Source organism: Pantherophis guttatus, chromosome 4, assembly GCF_059756535.1.
Source record: "Pantherophis guttatus breed Tessera chromosome 4, ASM5975653v1, whole genome shotgun sequence".
Lineage (NCBI taxonomy): Eukaryota > Metazoa > Chordata > Lepidosauria > Squamata > Colubridae > Pantherophis > Pantherophis guttatus.
Window position 1 is genome coordinate 19,821,216 of NC_142066.1, and position 23,256 is coordinate 19,844,471.

Genomic DNA, 23,256 nt, shown 5'->3' on the forward strand with positions numbered 1-23,256 from the left:
AATGGCGAAAATCTCAGCGTATTTGAAGGACTATACACAAGAAAGATACGTATCGGAATGGAGAAGATGGATTGATTATATTCAAAATAAGTATCAGACAAGAAAATATCAAATAGCTTATGAATGAACATTAAGTATTAGAAGTATTATGCTATCTATAGTGGAGTTAAGGTTTCGAGGGGGAGTTAGTAGTCTGAGGATAGATAGGTTAATTTAGCTTATGATTGTTAACTGAAATACCTTGTATTTTGCTCTGGGAAGTCTGGGGGGAGGGTGGGATGAGGGGAGGGAAAAAGTGGGGGGAATATTGGGGGGGAATTTTTTTTTTCTGTAAAACTTTTCAATAAAAAAAAATACAAATTTAATTAAGCTTCTCAACCTATTGCCAAAATCCTCCCCCCAAAAAATTAATCTTCGGTTCTTCCCTTCTTTCTGTATTTTTTTCTAGTCCTTTTTCTTCAATAATTCTTTCTTCTTCAGCATTGCTCCTCCTGCTGCTTTTATTTTCGAGAATTTTAAAATTTGGATCTGAGGTTGATGTCTCTTTAAAAGTTTTGTCTTCTTAAAGTTATTTCATTTAATTTGAAACCCCCATAAATCTCTCTCAAGTCCTCCTGATTAAACTCTTCCAGATTCCTTTGCTTTTCCCTCTTGGTCTGGAAAGCATCCTTTTTGTCCAAAGTCACATTAAACTGAATTTCTGCCCCATCTTGTTCCAACAGCTCACTACTGTCTAACAAGCCTTGACGTGATACTATATTCTCCTTTGTCTCCATGTTTTGAGTCAAAACAGTTTCCTCTTCCTGAGACTTTTCATCAAAAAAACCGTTAAGACTTTCCAGTAAAGCGGTGGTTTATGACTCAAAAATTTCATGTATTATAGCTCTTATTTGTGTATTTGCTGGTGTGTGTAATAATAGTCCTTCAGCACTTTCAAAGGTGCCAGCCATTTTCTTTTTTTTTTTTTGAAGTCCAATTATTTTTAAATTTGTTCAGCTATCACGTCAATAAATCCAATAATTTTCCACACAATTTAGAAGTATAGAGTAGTTAAGATCAATACCATAGTCTTTTTCATTTCACTAGCACTTTAAATCTTTTTCTTGCCATGTTTACAATGTTGCAGCTTTAATGATCACTTTCACTTGTAACTTTTGTTTTAAACGCCCTTAAGCACCATCTTTTTCCCTTTTTCTTTTAAACAGAGTTAAAGTTTAATACTTGCATTTACTGTTCTCCTGATTTACTCTGCCAGCATCCAGATTCGCATTTTCTCATAATCCTTAAAATTGCGCTGCTGGTGTGGTCACGACCCCTTGTTCTGCTTAAAGCAGAATCGTCCCGGATCTGGAGCACTGAAGGGCTTTCAGGGAGCTCTCACCCTGCAAACCCCAGGCTTAAAAAAAAAGCCTGGTGGTCTAGGGGAGCTCTACCGAGACCCTTCTGCTCTTCTCTCCCCCTTTTTCCCTGGGGAGAGTTTTGAGCCGCTAGAACAGCTGATTTTCGCTGTTCTAGTGGCAAACGGAATCATGGGGCTGGAGCTCCTGAAGGAGCGTCCATTCAGGGAACGCGGAGCCACCGGAACTCAGTTTTTTAAACCAAAAATATGCAGTTGTGAAATATAACATTTTGAATGCAATTCTTATAGCATGTTTTCTATATAACCCTGGCAAAACTGAGTGGCTTTCGGTACAGGGAGCTCCAGGATCTGAGAATTTTTCATCCTTAGGTCTGCATTATCTGTACCTGACACCCTGTGCTTTGTTACTCAAGCCCTGGTTATCTCTCGTCTGGACTACTGTATCTATATGAAGCTACCCTTGAGATCTGCTCAAAAGCTTTAGCTGGTGCATAGTGCAGAAGCAGCAGTGTAATCTCTGGGGCCTTTGGGTTGATCCATTTCTATTCCACAAACTTCACTGGCTCCCAATGTGCTTCTGACTGCAGTTCAATGTCTCGGTTATGACCATTAAAGTCCTGAATGGCATCGGTCCAGGCTATCTGATGAACTGCCTCATCCTGTTAGGACTAGCCTATCGTACTTGTGCCAGCAGAGAGGGCCTACTTTGGATCCCGTTGTTCAAAGAACTCTGATTATCAGGATCCAGAAGAAGAGCCTTCTCTGCTGCAGCACCTACCCTTTTAAACTTCTTACCATGTAAGGTAAGATCCACCCATACCCTCCTGTCCAGTGGTGGGTTTCACTTTTTTTTACTACTGGTTCTGTGGGTGTGGCTTGGAGGGCATGGCTTGGTGGGCAGGGCAGGGGAAGGATATTTTAAAATCTCCATTCCCACCCACTCCATGGGAAGGTTACTGCAAAATCCCGATTTCTTCCAGATCAGCTGGAACTTGAGAGGCAGAGACTAGATGGGGGTGGGGCCAGTCAGAATTTTTACTACCAGTTCTCCGAACTACTCAAAATTTCCATTACTGTTTCTTCAGAACTAGTCAGAACCTGCTGAAACCCATCTCTGCTCCTGTCCTTTCACAAACGTTTTAAGACATGACTCTGCCAATTGGCTTTGGGACCAAATGGGAGAGTTTCACACAGGAGGTAGATCGATGGCAGACTCCACCTTCCTACTGCTGGTCTCTGCTCTCCACCATCTATCCATCTTTTTGGTTTTCTTTTCTTTTTTTATTAAAATTTATAAGCTTTATTAAAACACATATAGTAAAACACATATAAAACACATATAAAAACATTTATACAACATATAACATTAAAAAGCTATTCTTTTTAAACATTGTTTCATAGTCGTTTTCCAAGTGATACTGTTGTATTTCTTCCCCTTTTTCTTAGTCTAGTGAATTTTTTTCCTTTTTCCCTCTTTTCTATATTTTTTTTCCCTCTCCTTTTTTTCCCTTGGGTTTCCCCCTTTGGGGAGCTATTTGTTTTAATTATACCATTAGTATTTGGATTTCCATTTTGATATTTCTATACCTATAGGGGATTATTTATATACAGTTATTATATACATTATTTATGTGCATATTTACGTACATCTTTATTCTGTTCTTCTTACATTTATGTTTCTTTATTGGTGGTGTTAATCCATTGATACCATTTGTTCCATATTCTATAATAATCTGTCTCTTCTTTTTCCTTGATTTCTTTTGTTAATCTATCCATTTCAGCACATTGTACAATTTTGTCTATTAGTTCTTATTCCGTTGGGATTTTTTCCTGTTTCCAATTTTTCACGTATACTATTCGCGCTGCAGTTAGAATATGTATCATCAAGTATTTTATTTCTTTGGGATATGTTTTTGTGAAGATTCCTAGCAGGAAGGTTTCTGGTTTCTTGTCTATTTGTAGTTTTGCTATTTGTTCCAACCATTTCTTAATATTAGACCAAAATTTCTTTGCTGCCGGGCACGTCCACTATAGATGGTAAAAAGTACCTTTTGATTTCTTGCATTTCCAACATAATGCACTATTTTTTGGGTGAATTTTTGCCAGTCTTGTGGGTGACATATGCCACCTGTAGAACATCTTCAGCTGTTTTTCCTTATATGCCACCGCTAATGTTAATTTTGTGTTCATTTGCTATAATTCTTCCCACTTCTCCAAATCTATTGTGTATTTAAAATTTTGCATCCATTTAATCATTGAATCCTTCACTATTTCCTCCTCCATTTTGTATCGCAACAAAAATTTATAAATTTTACTAATTAGTTTTTCTTCTGATTCTAATATAATTTTCTCTAGTTCTTGTTTCTCTCTATATATTTCGTATATTTTTGTGTGTTCCTTATGTTTAGATTGGATCTGTGTGAAAGTCCACCAGTCGATTTCTCTGTTTAGGTCTATTTCCAACTGTTGTTTTGTTTTCAATTTCCCCTGTTGTTCAATTAAGTCTTTGTATCTAATTAGTTTTTTAGGTTCTGTTAAGTTTGGGTGCCTTACTGCTTCTAATGGTGAAAGCCAGATCGGAATTTTTCTATAGTGCTGTTTTTTAATTTTTAGCCAAATTTGTAATAGTGCATTCCTAATTGTGTGTCTTTTAAAGTAGATATGTGTTTTGTATCTCTCATCCCATAAAAAAGAGTGCCAGCCTGCTTGTAATTCATGTCCTTCAATTGTTAGTATTCTGTTATTTTTTAATTCCATCCTTTTGGTTTTCATATCGATGTATTATTTCCCTGTGTTCCTTTGCCATTGTTTATTTTATTATTTTATTATTTTACTCCTGTTCTGTTACATTCTTTTCATTTTCCTTCCGTTTCATGATTGTAAGCTGCCTAGAATATGCCCACAGCAATATAGGTGGCAAAGAAATGTAATAAATAAGTAAGTAAATAAGTAAGCCAGTAAGTAAGTCTAGGTGGGTTTTGGTGACAAATAGAGAATTACATCTGCCATATGAGATATTGAAGGCTGTCACAGAAAACTGAGACTATAGGAACATGAGATGTGACATCCTAATGAAAAAAATAAAGGTAAGGAGGGAGCGGGAAAGTAAGGAGGAGGAAATGTGATAAAGTTTGAGCTTCTTTTCTCATTTTGTTCTACTTTAAAAAACAATAATAGCCCAACAATAAAGGGGAAAAGAGGAAATGGTTGAGAAATATGTAGATCACAGAAAAATGTTGGTGATTGGTTAACAACTAAAAGTGAACTTAGAGGAATGAAAAGAGGATATAAATACCAATAGTAATAGCACTTAGACTTATATCACAGTGCTTTTGAGCCCCCTCTAAGCGGTTTACAGAGTCAACATATTCCCCACAACAATCTGGGTCCTCATTTTACCCACCTTGGAGGGATGGAAGCAGAGGTGAAATGTAAAATTTGTTCCTACCAGTTCTGTGGGCGTAGCCTGGTGTGTGGGTGGATAATGTGACCAACTTTAAAAAAAAAAAAAACTTTTCAAAACATTTTTTCTAATGCTTTGAAAAGCCTCTGCTGATCAGGCAACTAGCTGGGATCGTCAGAGAGGCTTTTTAAAAAATGCTTTGAAAAGCCCTCTGATGATCCCAGTTGAGCCACGCGATCATCAGAGGCTTTCTTTTTTTTAACTTTTAAAAGCATTTTTTCATTGGAAGAGGTTGTTGAAAAAATGCTTTTAAAAGTAAAAAAAAACACAAGCCTCTGATGATCATGCAGCTCAGCTGGGCATGGTGGTGGTGGTGGTGGGGTGTGCAGGGATTTTTGCTAATGGTTCTCCAAACCACCCACCGCCATTGCTACTGGATCGAGCGATCCAGTCCGAACTGGGAGCATTTCACCCCTGGATGGAAGGCTGAGTCAGCCTTGAGCCTAGTGAGATTTGAACTACCAAATTACAGGCAGCCAGCAGTCAGCAGAAGTAGCCTGCAGTACTGCCCTCTAACCACTGTGCTACCATGGCTCAATAAATGTATTTATTTGTAAGGTTAGGAATTGCATTTAAATATTGTAGCAGACTGACATCTACATAATAACATCTGCTTGTTAATATAATTTTCATTTAACAGATGCAACTCATTAAACAATAATAAGTAGTAAATACTTATTTACTCAGCATAAGTGTGCATAAATATTTATATCTCAATCAGAACAGAGGTGGAAGAGACCTTAGAAGTCTTCTAGACCAGCTAACTGCTCAAACAGGAGATCATATACCATTCCAGACAAGAGATGATACAGGGTCTTCTTAAAAAACTGCAGTGATGAAACACCCACAACTGCTGTCGGCAAGCTATTCCACTGGTTAATTGTTCTCACTGTTAGGAAGTTTCTCCTTAACTCCAGGTCGCTTCTCTCCTTGATTAGTTTCCATGAATTGTTTCTTGTCCTGCCTTCTGATGTGTTGGAAAATAAATTGACACACACACACACCCTTCGTGGCAAACTCTCAAATACTGGAATACTGCTACCATGTTCCCCCTAATCCTTTTCTCTAGATTAGCCAAACCCAAGTCCTGTAACCAATTTTATGCTTCTTTATACAACAAACATTTAGCTTTTTAAACAACGAACAATTTCTTTGGCTGCTGCCACACACTGCTAGCACATATTTAAGTGATCATCCATTAGGACTCTAAGGTCATTCTAGTAGTTACTGTTTTCAGATTCACACAACCTATTTTAATAGTTGACAAGGAAAGGAGGAGGAGGAGGAGGAGGAGGAGTTGTTTAATTAATCATGACTGAAATCTCCATTTGAATTCAGCTGTTTTCTCAGTTGGAAGTTGAGAACAAACCTTTTTACTTTAATTTTTTTTTAATTTAAACTTAAACTTAAACTGCACTGCACACTAGAACAACTAGACACAAGAACAGTTTTTTCCCGAATGCCATCACTCTGTTAAACAAATAATTCCCTCAACACTGTCAAACTATTTACTAAGTCTGCACTTCTATTAATCTTGTCATCGTTCCTATCACCCATCTCCTCCCGCTTATGACTGTATGACTGAAACCTTGTTGCTGGTATCCTTACCATTTATATTGACTGTTTCCTAATATGATTTCATTGTTTATTTGTACCCTATGACTATCATTAAGTGTTGTACCTTATGATTCTTGATGAGAGTATCTTTTCTTTTAAGTACACTGAGAGCATATGTATCAAGACAAATTCCTTTTGTGTCCAATCACACTTTGCCAATAAAAATTCTATTCTATTGACTTCCGGTTTGCAAGCTTCGGCGACGGCGGTGTTTTTTTAAAGACCGCCAGCCCCGCCGCCTGTAGAGCCGCCCCGCAAACGAGGAGCGGCTCGAAAACTCCGAAATCCTGAGGATTGAAGGAGAAGAGACAGCAGGGCACAGGTTGAGCCCCTGTAACCCCCCAGGGAATTGTTTCTGGGGAGGAAACAGGCGCGGCTCCCTCCCAACCTGCAGAGACTCCGAGCGGCGTGGGACGATTCTGCCTTCAGCAGAACAAGCCAGCAGCAGCAAACTTTTAAAGTGAAAGGAACCAACCTTAACAAGCAGCGGAAATACCAACTTGAATCCAGAAACTTGAAAATTGCAAGTATTAGTGCTTTGTTGACTTTTTAATTGAAGAGAAAAAGCGAGTGAGTGAAAGTGATTTGAAAAAATATGGCGCCCAGCATTTGAGTTAACGAGCTAGTGAAAGTGGATTTGTGAAGTCATCCTGCTTTGCTACAAAGTTACAAAGCTGCTACAAAGTTGCTTTATTTAAAGAAAAAATCCTTTTTTTAAAAATTTGACTTTGCTTTACTTCAGTTTCTATTTGATTAAACCTTGGGGACTTTTTTAGAAGTCTCTGTGGAGGTGGAAAAAGAAAAAGGATCCCCCTTTTCAGAAAAACTAGCTTACGTGGCAGGATGGCTTCAAAGAAGCAGGAAGGAAAGGCAACAGGGGGGGGATCCCCCACACATAAACATGAAATGCAGCTTCCCCCTGCTCAACAGATACAGACTCAAAAAAAAAAAGATTTTGATATTGAACATTTAAAATAATTTATTTCTAAAACTTTGGATGATAAATTTCAAAAATCCCAACAGGAAATAGATGACAAACTTCAAAAATCTCAACAGGAAATCATGCAGGAAATTAATGAAATTAAAGATATGGTGAAACAGGATTATGGCAAGGTGACTAAAAAAATATCAGAGGTGGCGTCTGGCCTTGGAGAATTTATTATTAAAGTTGACTCTAAAGTGGAAGAATTTAAATCAGAAGTCAATGTTAAGATGAAAGACAATGATTATAAAATTTCTGATGTTGATGACAAAATGCAGAGAGTTGAAAACGAAATTGTTATGATGCAATTCAGGGCAATGGAATTTGCCATAAGGTTACGAGGAATCAGAGAGGATGATAGACAGGATTTGAGACAGATTTGTGCTGATGCTCTGGCAAGGATTTTAAAAATTAATCCTGATGTGGTTTTTTACAAAATAGACAAAATTTACAGAGTGAATTCTTGGGTGGCCAGACAAAGACAACTGCCTAGAGATGTGGTCATATACTTCACGGATAGAGCAATAAGAAATGACATCCTGCAAAAATCTTTTCTTACTTCTGTGCAAGTGGGGGGTGCACAAATTGGAATCTACAAGGAACTACCACCTAAAATGCTGAAAGCCAGAAAAGATTTTGGCTTTCTTGTAAAAGAATTGCAAAAACAAGAGATACCATTTCGATGGGACGCCCCAACTGGCATAATTTTGAAATATAAGGGAGAAAGACACCGTTTGAATACTGTGGAGAAGGTGGAGCATTTTTACACTACTATTTTTAAAGAAAGAACACCATCTCCACGTACATCTACAGTTCTGGAGATTAAGGAGAGTGACAAGAAGCAACTTCAACAAGAACTGCAAGAACAGTCAAAACAGGTGGAGCTAGAGGAAACGCAGGGTGCGGAAGGAGGTTTCTTGGATGAGCCCCTTTTGGAATCTTCTCCAATATTGGACCCGGTTCGGACGGTTGAAGTTAAGGATCAGTGCATAACTCGTGCAAAATCTAAGCAACTTAAAGAAAAGCAGCAACAACAGGAAAGACAAGAAAAAAAGGGAGCTAAGAATACCACACAAGAGATTGGAGCCATGGGGGGAGCGAAACCGAAGATTCCGGAAGATATTCGGTTATTCTGCTCATTGCTCCATAAAGATAAAGATGACGATTAAGTGTTTATTTTGGAATGTGAATGGGTTGAACTCGGTACAGAAAAGGAAGAAGTTATTTGTATATCTGAGACAATTTAATAATGATATAATTTGTTTACAAGAAACTCATATCACAACTCAAGATCAAAAATACTTGATAAATTCCAAACTAGGCACACATTTTATATCTTTAACTTCGCAAAAAAAGAATGGTGTGGTTATTTATGTAAATAAAAGATTAACAGCTAAAATTATAGAAGCAGATGAAGATGGTAGGTTTATAGCAATCGAATTGCTTACAGTGAATGGCCAAATTCTTCTGATTGGAATTTATGCTCCCAACCAACAACAGGATCATTTTTATAAAATGTTACATACCAAAATATTGCAATGGGACTATAGATCTATTTTAATAATGGGAGACTGGAATGGAGTAATCGATTCTAAATTAGATAAAAAGAGTTTGGCGAAATCCAGGATTAGATTACCACAGATTTTTTTTGATATGAAAGAAGACCTGGAATTAAAAGATATTTGGAGAATACATAATCCAAAAGAATTGGATTATACTTTTTTTTCCGATAGACATAGATCCTTCTCTAGGATTGACTTTATTTTGTTGTCAGATGATTTACTTGTTAAGACAAAAAGAACAAAGATTTTCCCAAGAACTTTGTCCGACCATAGCCCAGTATGGATAGAAATCGAGATGGGTAAGACTGAACGACGCTCTTGGAGAGTGAATGAAAACTTGTTCAGATATGAAAAAAACATAATAGAACTTAAAAAGCACTTGAAAGAATTTTTTGAAATAAACTTGAATAAAGGTACCCCAATTGAAATTGTGTGGGATGTGAGCAAAGCATATATGAGAGGGGTGCTTATTTACATGAACTCTAAACACAAAATGAATAGACAGAAGAGAAGATTTGAATTGGAAATAGAAATAAAGAATAAAGAACAGCTACTTATTAAAAACCCAACAGATGAAAGAATACGTGGTGTTATAAAACTTCTGAAAGACCAATTTCAAATGCTTATGGCGGAACAAGTTGCAACAAATTTACAATATGTGAAGCATAATACTTTTTGTAATGCCAATAAACCTGGCAGATGGTTGGCCTACACTTTAAGAAAAAAGCAGAGTACACGGACTATTGATAATATTGATATTGGAGGGAAAGAAATTTTTCAACAAAAATTAATTAAAGAAGCTTTTGTGGACTATTACACTAAACTATATGCTAAAGATGATGTGCAGAATGGACTTATAGAAAAATATTTAGATAATAAAAGAGTCACAAAAATTACAGATCAACAAAAGGAAAGAATGAATTATCCTATAACAGAGGAGGAGATAACGGCAGCAATTAAACAATTAAAAACAGCTAAAGCTCCTGGAACTGATGGCTTGACAGCAGTGTATTATAAAACTTTGCAAACAGAAATGGTGGAACAACTTAGAGATTTGTTTTGTAATATTCAACAAGGGGGTAAAATACCCCCATCATGGACAACAGCATATATTTCTTTGATACCAAAAGAACAAGCAGGTCCTAAAAAAACGGAGAATTATAGACCAATATCTCTTCTTAATACTGATTATAAAATTTATGCAAAAGTACTAGCCAACAGGCTGATGCCAGTAATTCAAAAGGTGATCCATGATAGCATGCTTACTTATTTTATGATAACAAAGTGGATAAAGTATTTAAAAGCCATATACTTAGAGACTCTTTGATGAGAGTTTGGAAGAAGCACCGATTCAAATGGGATTATAAAATACCGCTATGGTTGGATCTTGGTCATATTATGTGGAATACAAATATAATGTCACTCGGGGGGGGGTTATACAAAGAGGTTCTTTTTACAGATGCAGGCAGATGGCAGTTGAAGACACTACAGACACTGTTGGACAAAGGGATTAACTTAACTTGGTTACAATATAATCAATTACAATTGAGATGGAGAGAGGACCAAAAAACTGGTATTATGTTGCATGAGGAAGAATTGGTTAGACATATAAAAGAGAAAGGTCCAATGCATATTAAAAGGCTTTATAATGTTTTGTTGGAAAGGGATTCAGAAACTGAACTGGTTAAAGATTGTATGATTAAGTGGGCACAAAATTTTGAGGAGCCAGTGATGTTGGAAACATGGGAAAAAATTTGGGTTCAGAATGTTAAAATTACACAGTCGCAGAATCTGAGGGAAAATTTCTATAAAATGTTTTATAGATGGCATTTAGACCCCAAAAAATTGTCGTGTATGTACCCTAATGTTCAGTCAAAATGTTGCAGATGTGATTGTTTAGATGCTACATATTATCATGTTTGGTGGACTTGTAGGAAAGTTAAGGCTTTTTGGATAAAAATTTGGTGGGTCATGCAGAATGTTTTGAAGAAAAAAATTCAATTTTCTCCACAATTGTTCTTATTGGGTATAGTTAAGGGTTTTACTAAGGGTGAAACAAAGTTGATATTGTACATGATAACAGCTGCGAGATTATTGATAGGTAAATATTGGAAGAATGAAGTTTTGCCCACGATTGAGGAATGGACTTTGAAGATGGCCAGTTTTGCAGAGATGGCGAAGATCTCAGCATTTTTAAAAGACTGCTCACAAGAGACTTATGAATGGGAATGGAAAAAGTGGATAGATTATGTTCAGAATAAATATCAAACTAGGAAGTACCAAATAGCTTTTAATTGAAAATGATATTTTAAGATAGAAATATTTCAGTGTAATGAAGATGAAAAACTTACAATAACAAGCAAAATTTACAACAGTACTCATTACATTGATATTCATTCTCTAATCTTACAATAAAAATAATGAGCATAAAACATCTATTCATTTCTCTCTCTTAACATATCTTCTAATAAGAATATAATAATAATATTAAATATAATAATCTTAATTGTCATATTAGTAAGAATTATCATATTGTATGCTCCTCTATCTTAACATGTTTTCTATATTTCATTGATCTCCATTTATTTCTAATTTCTATTTTTTCCCCAACCATTCATAAAATAATTCCCATGTCATATAATATTCAATTTGTCCTTTCTCCTTTATAGCAAGGGTTAATCTGTTGCGATCATCAGGTGGGCTCCCCATGAGGGGTCCAGATTAGAGAAGACACAGGCATAGGTGTTTCTCGGGATGAGAGAGCCTCGAGCTGACTCCAGACCTCTCTTTTATTAAACAAGGGTGTAGGGCGTATCAGAAGACATGATTACAGCTATACATTCTCATATTACATTCGTGACTAAAAGGAAAGTATTCAGTTGCTACATATTTACTCCATATATGGGCATAAATTTCATATCCTACAATCCCTACAGTAAATCATATGATTTCTAGGAAAGCAATACCTAAAACAAAAACAAAACTTAAACAGTCTAATGATTCATGATCTCCAAATTATTTCGGTGCCAGGCTCCGCATATGTGTTCCAACCAACCAGTCTGATCTACACATACACCATGGCTACCTCATTCCCACATTAATCTATTCATTTCTGCACATTCTAATATTTTCCTAATCACTTTCTCATCAGTAGGGATCTCTCTGCTTTTCCAGTATTGTGCAAATACAATTCTATCTGCGGTTAATACATGTATAATTAAATATGTATTCCCTTTAGCTTCAGGTAAAATCCCCAAGAAAAATATTTCTGGTTTTAAGTCTATTATTATTATTATTATTATTATTATTATTATTATTATTATTATTATTATTGTTATTCATATTTCTATGCCGCCCAGTCTCCGAGGACTCTGGGCTGATGCCATCTATAAAACATCTTATACAGATTTTCTTTATATGCAGTTGACATTGTTAGTTGTCCCACAACTTCTGCCATTTATCTAATTCTATTGTGTAACCAAAGTTTTTTTCCCATGCTATCATTGTCTCCTTCACTTGTTCATCTTCCAGTATAATGACCTTAATCTCTTAATTCTTTATAAAAACCAAATTTAGCATCTTTCTCATATCTAGAATGTATCTGCACTTGTGAATACCATGCCATGTCGATGCCTTGATCACTCAGCTCTTGTTTAGTTTTAAATTTCCCCTTTTCATTCAAAATATATTTATATCTAACAATATTTCCACTGTTAATGATGTTTGGGTGGATCAGTGCTTCCACTGTTGAAAGCCAAACTGATATCCTCAAATAATGTTCTCTAAGGTATTGCATTCCTTATGTAATGTCTTTGAAAGTAACCATGGGTCTTGTTTTTCTCATGCCACAAGAAGGCTTGCCAACCTATTTGTAAATCATGGCCCTCCAGAGTCAATAGTCTGAGAACAAAACTTTTTACATTTCTCATTTAGTTCTTTCCGTTCCCTGTCACTATCATTTTGTCCTTAATTCCAGGTTACAATACCCTGTGTGTCACAAGTTGGTTTGAGCATGTCTAAAAAAGATGTAACTCATAGAAATGATTGTAAATCTGTTGGCAGTAGGTAAACCTCTAAAACAGAATTGAGAAAATAAAAAAAAGATATATGTGTAAGTATTTATTTATTTATTTATTTATTTATTGCGATTTATATGCCGCCTTTCTCCCTAGGGACTCAAGGCGGCTTACAAAATGACAACATCAATACAAATCACAATACAATACCAAATTAAAATCAGTAACCCAATTAAAAAACGATTTAAAATTATACCAGTGTACCCCCAAACGGATCAGTTTAATTGGTGGAAGAGCCACGTCTTCAGCTTGCGACGGAAGGAAAGAAGGTCGGGGGCTGTCCTGAGCTCAGTGGGCAATCCATTCCAGAGGGTCGGGGCTCCCACAGAGAACGCCCTCCCCTGGGGGTCGTCAGCCGACATTGTTTGGCCGACGGCACCCTGAGGAGGCCGACTCTGTGAGAGCACATAGGACGATGGGAGAACGGCTGGAGATGGTCCTGCAAGTACCCTGGGCCTAAGCCATGAAGGGCTTTATAGGTGAGCACCAGCACCTTGAAACGTATCCGGAGTGCCACCGGTAGCCAGTGCAGCTCACGCAGGAGAGGTGTTACATGGGAGTATCTAGACGCTCCCGTAACTACCTGCGCGGCTGCATTTTGGACTAGCTGAAGCCTCCGGACACATCCCAAGGGTAGCCCCATGTAGAGGGTGTTACAGTAGTCCAACCTAGAGGTAACAAGGGCGTGAGTGACCATGGCGAGGGCATCCCAGTCTAGGAACGGGCGCAACTGGCGCACAAGACGGACCTGTGAGAAGGCCCCCCTGGTTACGGCCGTCAGATGGTCATCTAAAGACAGCCGAGAATCCAGGGGATTTTCCTGGAGGTCTTTTAGCCGAGGCACATACTGGACAGCTAGCCACATATGCCTGTATGTCCTTTTTTAGTGCAGGCCACCAAAACTGTCTCTTAACAAGATGTAAAGTTTTGACAAACGCAAAGTGTCCTGCGGCTTTGGCATCATGCGCATATTTCAATACGGTTGGTCTTAATGTGGTCGGAACATACAATTTTGATCCAACCCAAGCTAGTCGGTCGCGAAGTGTGCATTCATTCGAGTGGATTTTAAACCACTCGTCAGCTTTTAGCGCTTCTCGTAACTTTTCATTAAATCCCCTGAGAGTTCTGGATCGGTTTTACTCTGCGCTCTGGTAGTGACAGGTGTTGCCAATTGCGTTAAGGGGATCATTGGTTGAACCAGTTCCTTCTTTATGCTGTTGTACTGTGGTAATCTGGAAAGTGCGTCCGCCATGAAATTTTTCCCCCCAGGAAGGTAACGTAAAGTGAAATTGAAACGCTTGAAATGTTGGGCCCAGCGTGCCTGTTTGGGTGACAATTTGCGTGGTGTTTTTAATGCTTCTAGATTCTTATGGTCAGTCCACACCTCGAAAGGGTGTTTTGCCCCTTCTAAAAATTGTCTCCATGTTAACAGCGCCCATCTAACTGCAAACGCTTCCTTCTCCCATATGGCCCATCTCCTTTCTGTCTCAGATAGCTTATGGGATGTGTAAGCACAGGGTTGTAATATTCCATTCTCATTCTTTTGCAAGAGTATCGCTCCTACGGCAACGTCGCTAGCATCCGCTTGTACTACAAAAGGTTGTTCTATGTCGGGGTGTTTGAGCACAGGTTCAGCTGCAAACAACCGTTTCAGTTTTTCGAAAGCGGCCTGACAGTCCATAGTCCATTCTAGTGGTTTCGAGGGTTTGGGTTTTATTTCCCCTTTGGTTTTGAGCAAGTTTGTAATTGGCAGTGCGATTTTTGCGAAAGAGGGGATAAATTGTCTATAAAAGTTAGCAAACCCTAAGAAACTCTGTAACTGTTTACGGGTGCGTGGTGCGGCCCATTCCATTACTGCCCGGACCTTTAGCGGGTCCATCTCTATTCCCTCATGCGATATACGATATCCAAGATAGTCGATTTTGTCTTGATGGAATTCACATTTAGAAAGTTTGGCATAGAGTTCAGCTGCTCTGAGTTTATTCAAGACCGCTCGAACCAATCTTATATGGTCGGCCATGTTGTCAGAATAAATTAGAATATCATCCAAATAGACCAACACCCCCTTATATAGATGCTCATGCAACACTTCGTTGATCAACTGCATGAATACGGCCGGGCCCCCCTGTAGTCCAAAAGGGAGTACTCTAAATTGGAAACACCCCAGTGGGCAATTAAATGCTGTCTTCCATTCATCTCCCTCTTTTATTCTCACTCGGTAGTATGCCTCTCTTAAATCAAGTTTGGTAAAAAAATTTCCCTTTCCTAAATGGGCCAACATGTCCTTCATAAGTGGGAGGGGATAGACATTTTCCACGCAAATGGCGTTCATGTTTCTATAATCAACAACTAATCTGAAGGATCCATCTTTCTTTTCGCGGAACATTACTGGCGCTGCTACCTTGGGTTTGGCTCGTTCGATAAATCCCCGTTCTAAGTTTTTGTCAATAAAATTCCGCAATTCCTCCAATTCTCGAGGTGTCATGGGGTATATTTTTGGTTTGGGAAGCTTCACCCCTGGGAGTATTTCAATGGTGCAGTCAGTGGCCCTGTGGGGAGGCAGAGTATCAGACGCTTTTTCACTAAACACTTCCTTGAGGTCCCAATATTCCTTCAGAATTTTCTCTTCTCCCTCAATATAGTTAATGGCTACTGCGGCCCCTTCTGGTCTTATGTCGTCCCTTAGGGAGGGGCCTTCCTTTTCCGGAGGTGGTTCTGCCGTATGGATGCGCAGGACCCCCATTTTCCAATTTACTCGTGGGTTCCATTTACGAAGCCAGGGCACTCCTAGAATTAGGGGCCTTTCCATGCCAGGTGCTACGATAAAGCTGAGCTTTTCTATATGATTCCCCAACTGTAGTTCAAGGGGTTCGGTCATAAAACTAGCTGGGCCCCCTCCTGCAATCGACCCATCTAATTGACAAAATGCAATGGGTCTTTTTAAAGTTTTCAGTCTCAGTCCCATTTCCTCCACTACTTTGGGGCTAATTATGCACCTAGTGCACCCCGAGTCCAACAGGGCTAACAATTGCGCGTGAGTTCCTGTGGAGGGCACCCTTACTTCTACAGGGATGAGTAAGGGTTCTTCCGTGTGACTCACCCGTTCATCGGTGTCCGAGTCGGAGTCCGTCTCGCTGTCGTCATCGTTGGTCGGAGTTCCCAACTCACGCTGGTCTCGGGGAGTGAACTCAACGACTTCTCCTTTCAGGGCGGTGCCGCGGGTTTTGGCGGGTATTTTATCGCTTTTCTTTTGGCTGGCCCCGGTGGCTTTTGGCGGTGGTTTGGAGAAGCATTCGGCCGCCCGGTGACCCTCCTTCCCACATTTGGAACAGGTGAAGGGCTTTGACTTGGGTTTGAATTCGGTCTTCCCGCCAGTCATCTTGGCCACCCCCTTACGGTAGAAAGAGGATGACTGGTCCCCCATCCGCCTTCCTCGGAGTTCGCTCCGTTTCAGCTCGATCTCCACATCCTCAGCTACTATGTACCATCTATCCAAATCATCGGGGACCCCCATGCTCCTGCAATCTCGATATATCTCATCATTCAATCCATCCTTGAAACTCTCCAAAAGCGCCATTTCTGACCAGCCTGTCATATAAGGTGCCAGTTCACGAAACTCTTGGATATACTCTGCCACCGGCCTCCGACCCTGCTGAATGCTCTTCATTCTGAGTCTCGCCTTTCGTTCAGCTAAATGGTCTTCAAAACGTCTTCTAAGGGCCCTCATGAACTGGTTGTAATTTCTCAGCAGGAGGGAGTTGTTATTGTGGAGAACTACCATCCACTCAGCCGCCACTCCCTCTAGGGCATTCGCAACGCTTCTGACTTTAGCCGCATCCGTTTCGTAGTCCTCCCCCTAATCCTGCATGTGGTTCCACACTTGGGTCAGGAAAAATCCCAAGGTCTTAGGATTTCCATCAAACTTCCCAGGAAGGGGGGGGGGATTTTTGGCTTTTTACGTCTGCGGGGTGGGGGCCTGCAGGGCTGGGGTTCTCTGGCCGGCTGCATCTCTTCCTCGAGCTGCCGAAGCCTGGGATGTTCCCTCCTCAAACTCTTCCTCTCCCCCGCAGGCTGTCTCTTCGGCCTCCCCCCTGGGGTCTGCTTCCCCCTTCTCCACAGGAGTTTCAAAAGACTCACGGTTTTTTCTGCTTTCTTCCACATCACGGATAAGCTGCAAGGCTTGATCTATCATGAGACGTTCCTTCTGCTGTTGCATCCACACTGCCTCCCTTTTTCGGGGTCTGGAAGTCGTCACTCCCCGGGGATTCTCCCCCCAGTCCGGCAGTCTCCCCACTCCTTTGGACCATCTAGCTTCCTCCGGTTCCAAACGGAGTTTTTCCAGCCATTCTGCAGTTTCTCTTTCCGACTGGAGGGCGGTTGAACTCGCTGCCCCCATCTTCCCTTCTTCATCACTCCCTCGATCTGACATACTTTGGATTTTCAGTCCCCTCGGGTTTTGTCCGGGATGACTGAGATGACTTCCAGCTTAATGTCAGGTATGCTTCCTTCAGTATCCAGGAAAGAAAACCCCAAACTCAAGCATTTTGAAGAATTTGGTACTTTTACTGAATATGAAAAGATTAACACTCCAGTGAAAAGCTGGAAGTGACCAAAACGCGCGAAATGCATCTACTAAGCTTCTTCCCCCCCTCATGTTTATATTTTCTCAGCCAATCTAAAGGTCTTGCAAAGGTCAGGTGGCAACACGTCTGGCAGCGTCATCCATCAGGAATGTCGAGACAGTTGGTCAGCCATCCCCTTCTGAAATCCAGTTTCGATTCCCACGAAGTCTCCTCCTACAAAGACAAACCCCCTCCTGCTCTCTTCCCCCCCTTTGCTCCATACCTAATCCCTCCCCATTTCTTATGGCAGCTAAAGCAGGAAACCTGAGGCTGACAACACCCAAGTTGCGGACCCTATCGGAGGGAGCAAGGGTTTCACCTCTGATCATTAAGGATGGAACCTCCAGATCCCGGGATGCCGGCATCCACAGCCACTCAGTCTTGGAAGGGTTGAGTCTCAGCCTGTTCCTCCCCATCCAAACCTGCACCGCTTCCAGGCAGTGGAAGGGAACATCACGGAAAGGGCATCCCTAGGGTGGTCAGGGGTGGAGATGTAAAGCTGGGTATCATCAGCATATTGATGATACCTCACCCCAAAACCACGGATGATCTCACCCAGCGGTTTCATATAGATATTAAAGAGCAGAGGAGAGAGAACCGAGCCCTGAGGCACCCCACAAGTGAGAGGCCTCTGGGAGGATCCCTGACCCCCCACCCAAACAGACTGCAGATGGCCCGAGAGATAGGAGGAGAACCACTGTAAAACAGTGCCTCCTAACCCTATCCCCCTGAGCCGCTGCAGCAGGATACCAGGTCGATGGTATCGAACGCCACTGAGAGGTCAAGAAGGACCAGGATGGAGGAGCAACTCCCATCCCTGGCCCACCAGAGATCATTTACTAGGGTGACCAATGCCGTTTCCGTGCTGTGGCCATGCCTGAAACCAGATTGGTAAGGATCCAGGTAGTCAGTTTCCTCCAGGAATTGAGGGAATTGCTGTGCCACCACGGACTCAACAGCTTTCGCTAAAAAGCGAAGGTTGGAGACTGGACGGTAGTTGTTAAGTACGTCAGGATCCAGGTTAGGCTTCTTAAGGAGGGGTCGAACCACCGCCTCTTTAAGCGCAGCAGGAAAGACCCCTTCCTTTAGTGAAGCATTGACAATAGCCTGGATCCAGTCTCCAGTCACCTCCCTGGCTGCCGAAACAAGCCAGGAGGGACAAGGGTCCAGTAAACATGTGGAAGACTCCAGCCTACCCATAATCCTGTCCACGTCATCCAATGAAACAGGCTCAAACTCAACCCAGATGTCTCCACCGAGATTAGGCCCTGTCACCTCAACGGACTCTGTCCAGTCGGAGTCCAACCCGGTCCGAATCTGAGTGATTTTATCTTGCAGAAACTGTGCAAAGTCTTCAGCACGGCCCTGTAAGGGGTCCTCCCTCGCTCCCTGATTAAGGAGGGAGCAGGTCACTCTAAACAGGGCTGCTGGGCGATTTTCTGCAGATGCAATGAGAGTGGCGAAATACTTACGTTTCGCTACTTCCATCGCCACAAGAAAAGACCTAATATGGGTTCTTAGTTGTGTTCGGTCGGACTCGCATCCGACGGGCCCAATTGCTGAACCGTAGGAGCCGCCCCCGGCTCAACCCTTACCACCCGCCTCCCGGGTCCCCTTAAAATTTGATTAAAAACATTAATTAAAAAACCCCTCAAACCATGCTTAGAAGCATGCCACCACTCGGGGTTCCAAAACCCGTCCTTGAGGTAGGCCTTCGATAAATTCGAAGGCCATGTCTGCGAGAGGGGGGCATCTCGCAGAGCAAGGAGGGTCGCCGAAGTGTAAGCCATAATAAATATGAGAAGTGGATGGAAAATAGCAACAGGAAACCGAGATGATAAACAAGAGGGATAATGATGGTAAAATAGGAGTCAACCCAGGCCGGCATAACCACCGCTCTCTCACAGCGGTGGAGAATCCAAGGCTGCAACGAATGAGTCCTGCGGAACCAGCCGCAGCCACCCTCTCACAGTGACTAGGTGGGGAACATCCACCGGCGGAGTCATAGGGCAGTTCCAAGGAACATGATGCAGCAGCAGTCCACCAGGATTCATAGTTCATCAGTCTGTAACTCCATAACTCTGTCCAATACAATGAGACCAATAAGGCAGTAATAGGGGTGAAAAGATAAGATGTAACACTTTACAGTGTGAGAGGAGCCAGGAGTCAGATAGCAGTTCAAATAGGGGAGATGACAAAAGTCCCAACAGACAACTGAAGATGAGTAAAACGAACAGGCCGAAACAGGCAGGCAACAGTCCGGGGGGGGGGCGACAAAAAATGGGGGAGGGAGAGACCCCAGGGAAGAGCAAGATGGATAATTATCACTTCCCCTCCAGCCAACTAACCGCCCCCCCAGATCTTCTTCAGAACCACCCACCCCGCAGTCATAGCCTGTCCTCGCTGGGCAGTTACAGCCCAGATCTTCCCAGCCTCTCATCTCCAGTGTGACATTCATCGCCATCAACAAGGCTGCCACAGTACCCGCTGCCTTAATCTCAGCAGATTCATCGGGGGGGGGCTAACGATCTTACAGCAGCCATAGCGCCTGTAGCCTCCCCCGATTAGATGTAAAATCGCCGAGTGTCTGCAGCGTTTAATAGCGCCGATCCGGCCGGTAAAACTCCAACGGCCTCAGTGCGATTGCAAGGGCCGACACCGCCCTCCCAGCGGCGCTCAGCTGATGCAATCCTCTCATCACCGTCCCTGGGTCATCCGAGAGCCGTCTTCTGTCGGAGATGGCTCATTTGAACTGTCAAAGGCTCAGCATATCGGGCAGGGGGGCGATGAGTGGAAAAACACCCTTCCTCCGGTTTCCTGTCGCAACTCTTTCATCCCGATCTCAGCCGGCACTTCAGGGAACCGCCATCTCGCGCATGCGTAGCTAGCTTTGCACATTTCTAGGATTAGGGATTGAAATCTTTCAGCAGTTTTGACAATTCCCTAATATTATCTACTTGTCAATGTAAATTTCATAAAACAAATAACTAACACAACATACAATTATTTACAAGAGTAAATAATATACAGCAAAGGGCAAACTAGGTGGCTTTCCTGTATCTCTCATAAATCAATTAAAGCCCCCCAAAGCATCTAAAGTAAATCAAAAGACCCAGCAGTCCCAGAGTAGAAATACAACATATAGTGTAAGGACTGTAACAGGCCCTTGGTAGGACAAAAGTCAGAAGACTACTTGAGCGCATCCATGAACACCAACAACCAATCATCATCAGAAGACATGATGGAAGTGCCTTAATCTCCATGCTAATTTCTATGTCAGAACACATGGAATGTCTTAACCATAGTTTCAGCTGGGAAACCATACTTTCAACTGAGAATCAGAGACCAAAGGAGTCCAAAAATGCATATGGAGGTAACAACAATTATATATCATTCAAAAGAGATAATCAAAAAGCCAAAAAGAAAACAAAAATTTTAAAATACCTCATCACTGGCAATCAACCGAAAGATTAATGCTAGACCAACAATCAGGTAAACAAGTCCAATCAAGAAACTAGTAATGCTGTCAAACAAGCTAACAGTGAACAACAGCCTAATTAAGGAACCATGAAGACCTCACTGACAAGGCAAGCCACCATATACAATGAGAGCAAACCCCACTCCTTTGTAGTACAGATTGTATTACCTACTAATCCAATGAAAAATCTGCAAGAAAGCAACCAAGCTCAGAGAGCACTAAGGACCAGACAGTTCAACTCTTAGCTACAAATATTCTCTTTTACTGAAATAGCAAAGTTTGGAAAAAATCTATGTTCAGTATGTATAGTCCATTTATATTTATGTGTATGTATATAAACATAGGTGGGGACATGGTGGCTCGGTGGCTAAGACACTGAGCTTGTCGACTGAATCCCTAGTGCCATATAACGGTTTGAGCTCCTATTACTTGTTCCAACTTCTGCCAACCTAAAAAGCCCATAGAAAATGCAAGCAAAAAAATAGGGACCACTTTGGTGGGAAGGTAACAGCATTCTGGGTGCCTTTGGTGTTTAGTCATGTGAGCCACATGACCACAGAGACATCTTTGGACATAGCTGGCTCTTTGGCTTGGAAACGGAGATGAGCACCATCACCTAGAGTCGGGAACGACTAGCACATATGTGCAAGGGGAACCTTTACTTTTTATATACACATAAAGTGTATGGGCCTCTCTCTCCTCACCCCTCTCTCTCCTCTCTCCCTCTCCCTCCTTCCCTCTCCCTCTCTCCCTCCCTCTATCTCAAGTTGGGCTTCACTCAAGGACCCATATAGAAGAGGAGGAAACGCCACAAATGTGCCAAGCAGTAATAGTTATTCTACTTCTTTTACTGATTTCCCCAAGGGGGAAAACCTCCATTGAAGAATTATGTATGCAGTGCTAATGCTAATATTATAAGTGTGACACAAATAAGCACATTGGTGACCAACTGGCATATCAAACAAAATTCAGACAGTACCAGTATTTTGATTAATTGTATTATTTTTAAAATATCTGAAGAGAACGATGCTTCTTAACAGTGAGATCCAAATTTCATTTAATGCAATTTGATTTACTTTGTTGTTTAATTAATCATGACTGAAATTTCCATTTGAATTCAGCTGTAAATTTCCATTTGAAGCCAACTGCAGATCCAGGAGAACAAAACTTTTTACATTTCTCATTGAGTTTTTTCTGTCCCCGTCACTATAATTTTTTCCTTAATTGCAGGTTACAATACCCTTTGAATCACAAGTTGGTTTGTTCATCTGAGCATGTCTAGACCTGTACAATCATTATCAATTATGCATTCTTATTTTCAATCTCTAAGGAGTTACAGAAAATATTAAAAGTAATATATTTCCCCTGCAATAAAGATGCAATATTCTTTTTTCCAAGGGTACAGCTAGAGGACCAAGTCCTGTCATTCTGATTTTTTAAAAAGTAAATCTCTACTTTAAAGCAGCCTCATGGAACACTGTATCTCAGGCTGTCCTATTTCAAATGCCTAATTCTCAGGAAGTGAACAGATGGATGAGAGATAAATCGTTGTACAAAATGATATTATTCTTTGCAATAGCAATATTGTCCTTGTATGTAGATGCTGATACAACCTTTGCTAAATGTTCTGTAGGAAATCAGCCTTTCATTAAGCACAAGCGATATCATTCAGAAGATTTGGTCATTGCGGGCATTTCTTATCAAATTTACATGGTATCTGATGAAATAACATTCAGAAGAAATACATCAGATGAACTGTTTGGTGATTTAATGTATGGAATTCCTGTTTTTCAGTAATGCAAATACAGAAAATAGTTAAAGCCTGTGACATGATAGAATTAGGATGGAGGATGAAAGTTAAATTGCCTATCCTGCACTATTATTTCTCAATAATATTGCTTCAATTTCCATCTGTTACACAAGTTATTTTCCAATGTGTTTTCATTTCTATGGATTTGGTACCATTCTAGCAGGTATCAGTTTAATTTTAATAAAACAGATTGCAGTTAGTCCTACATGCAGATATTATATCAAATATTCCTCAGAAATTTCCAGTGTATTGAATAAGTAAATTAGAAAATTAGGGTAGGAAATAA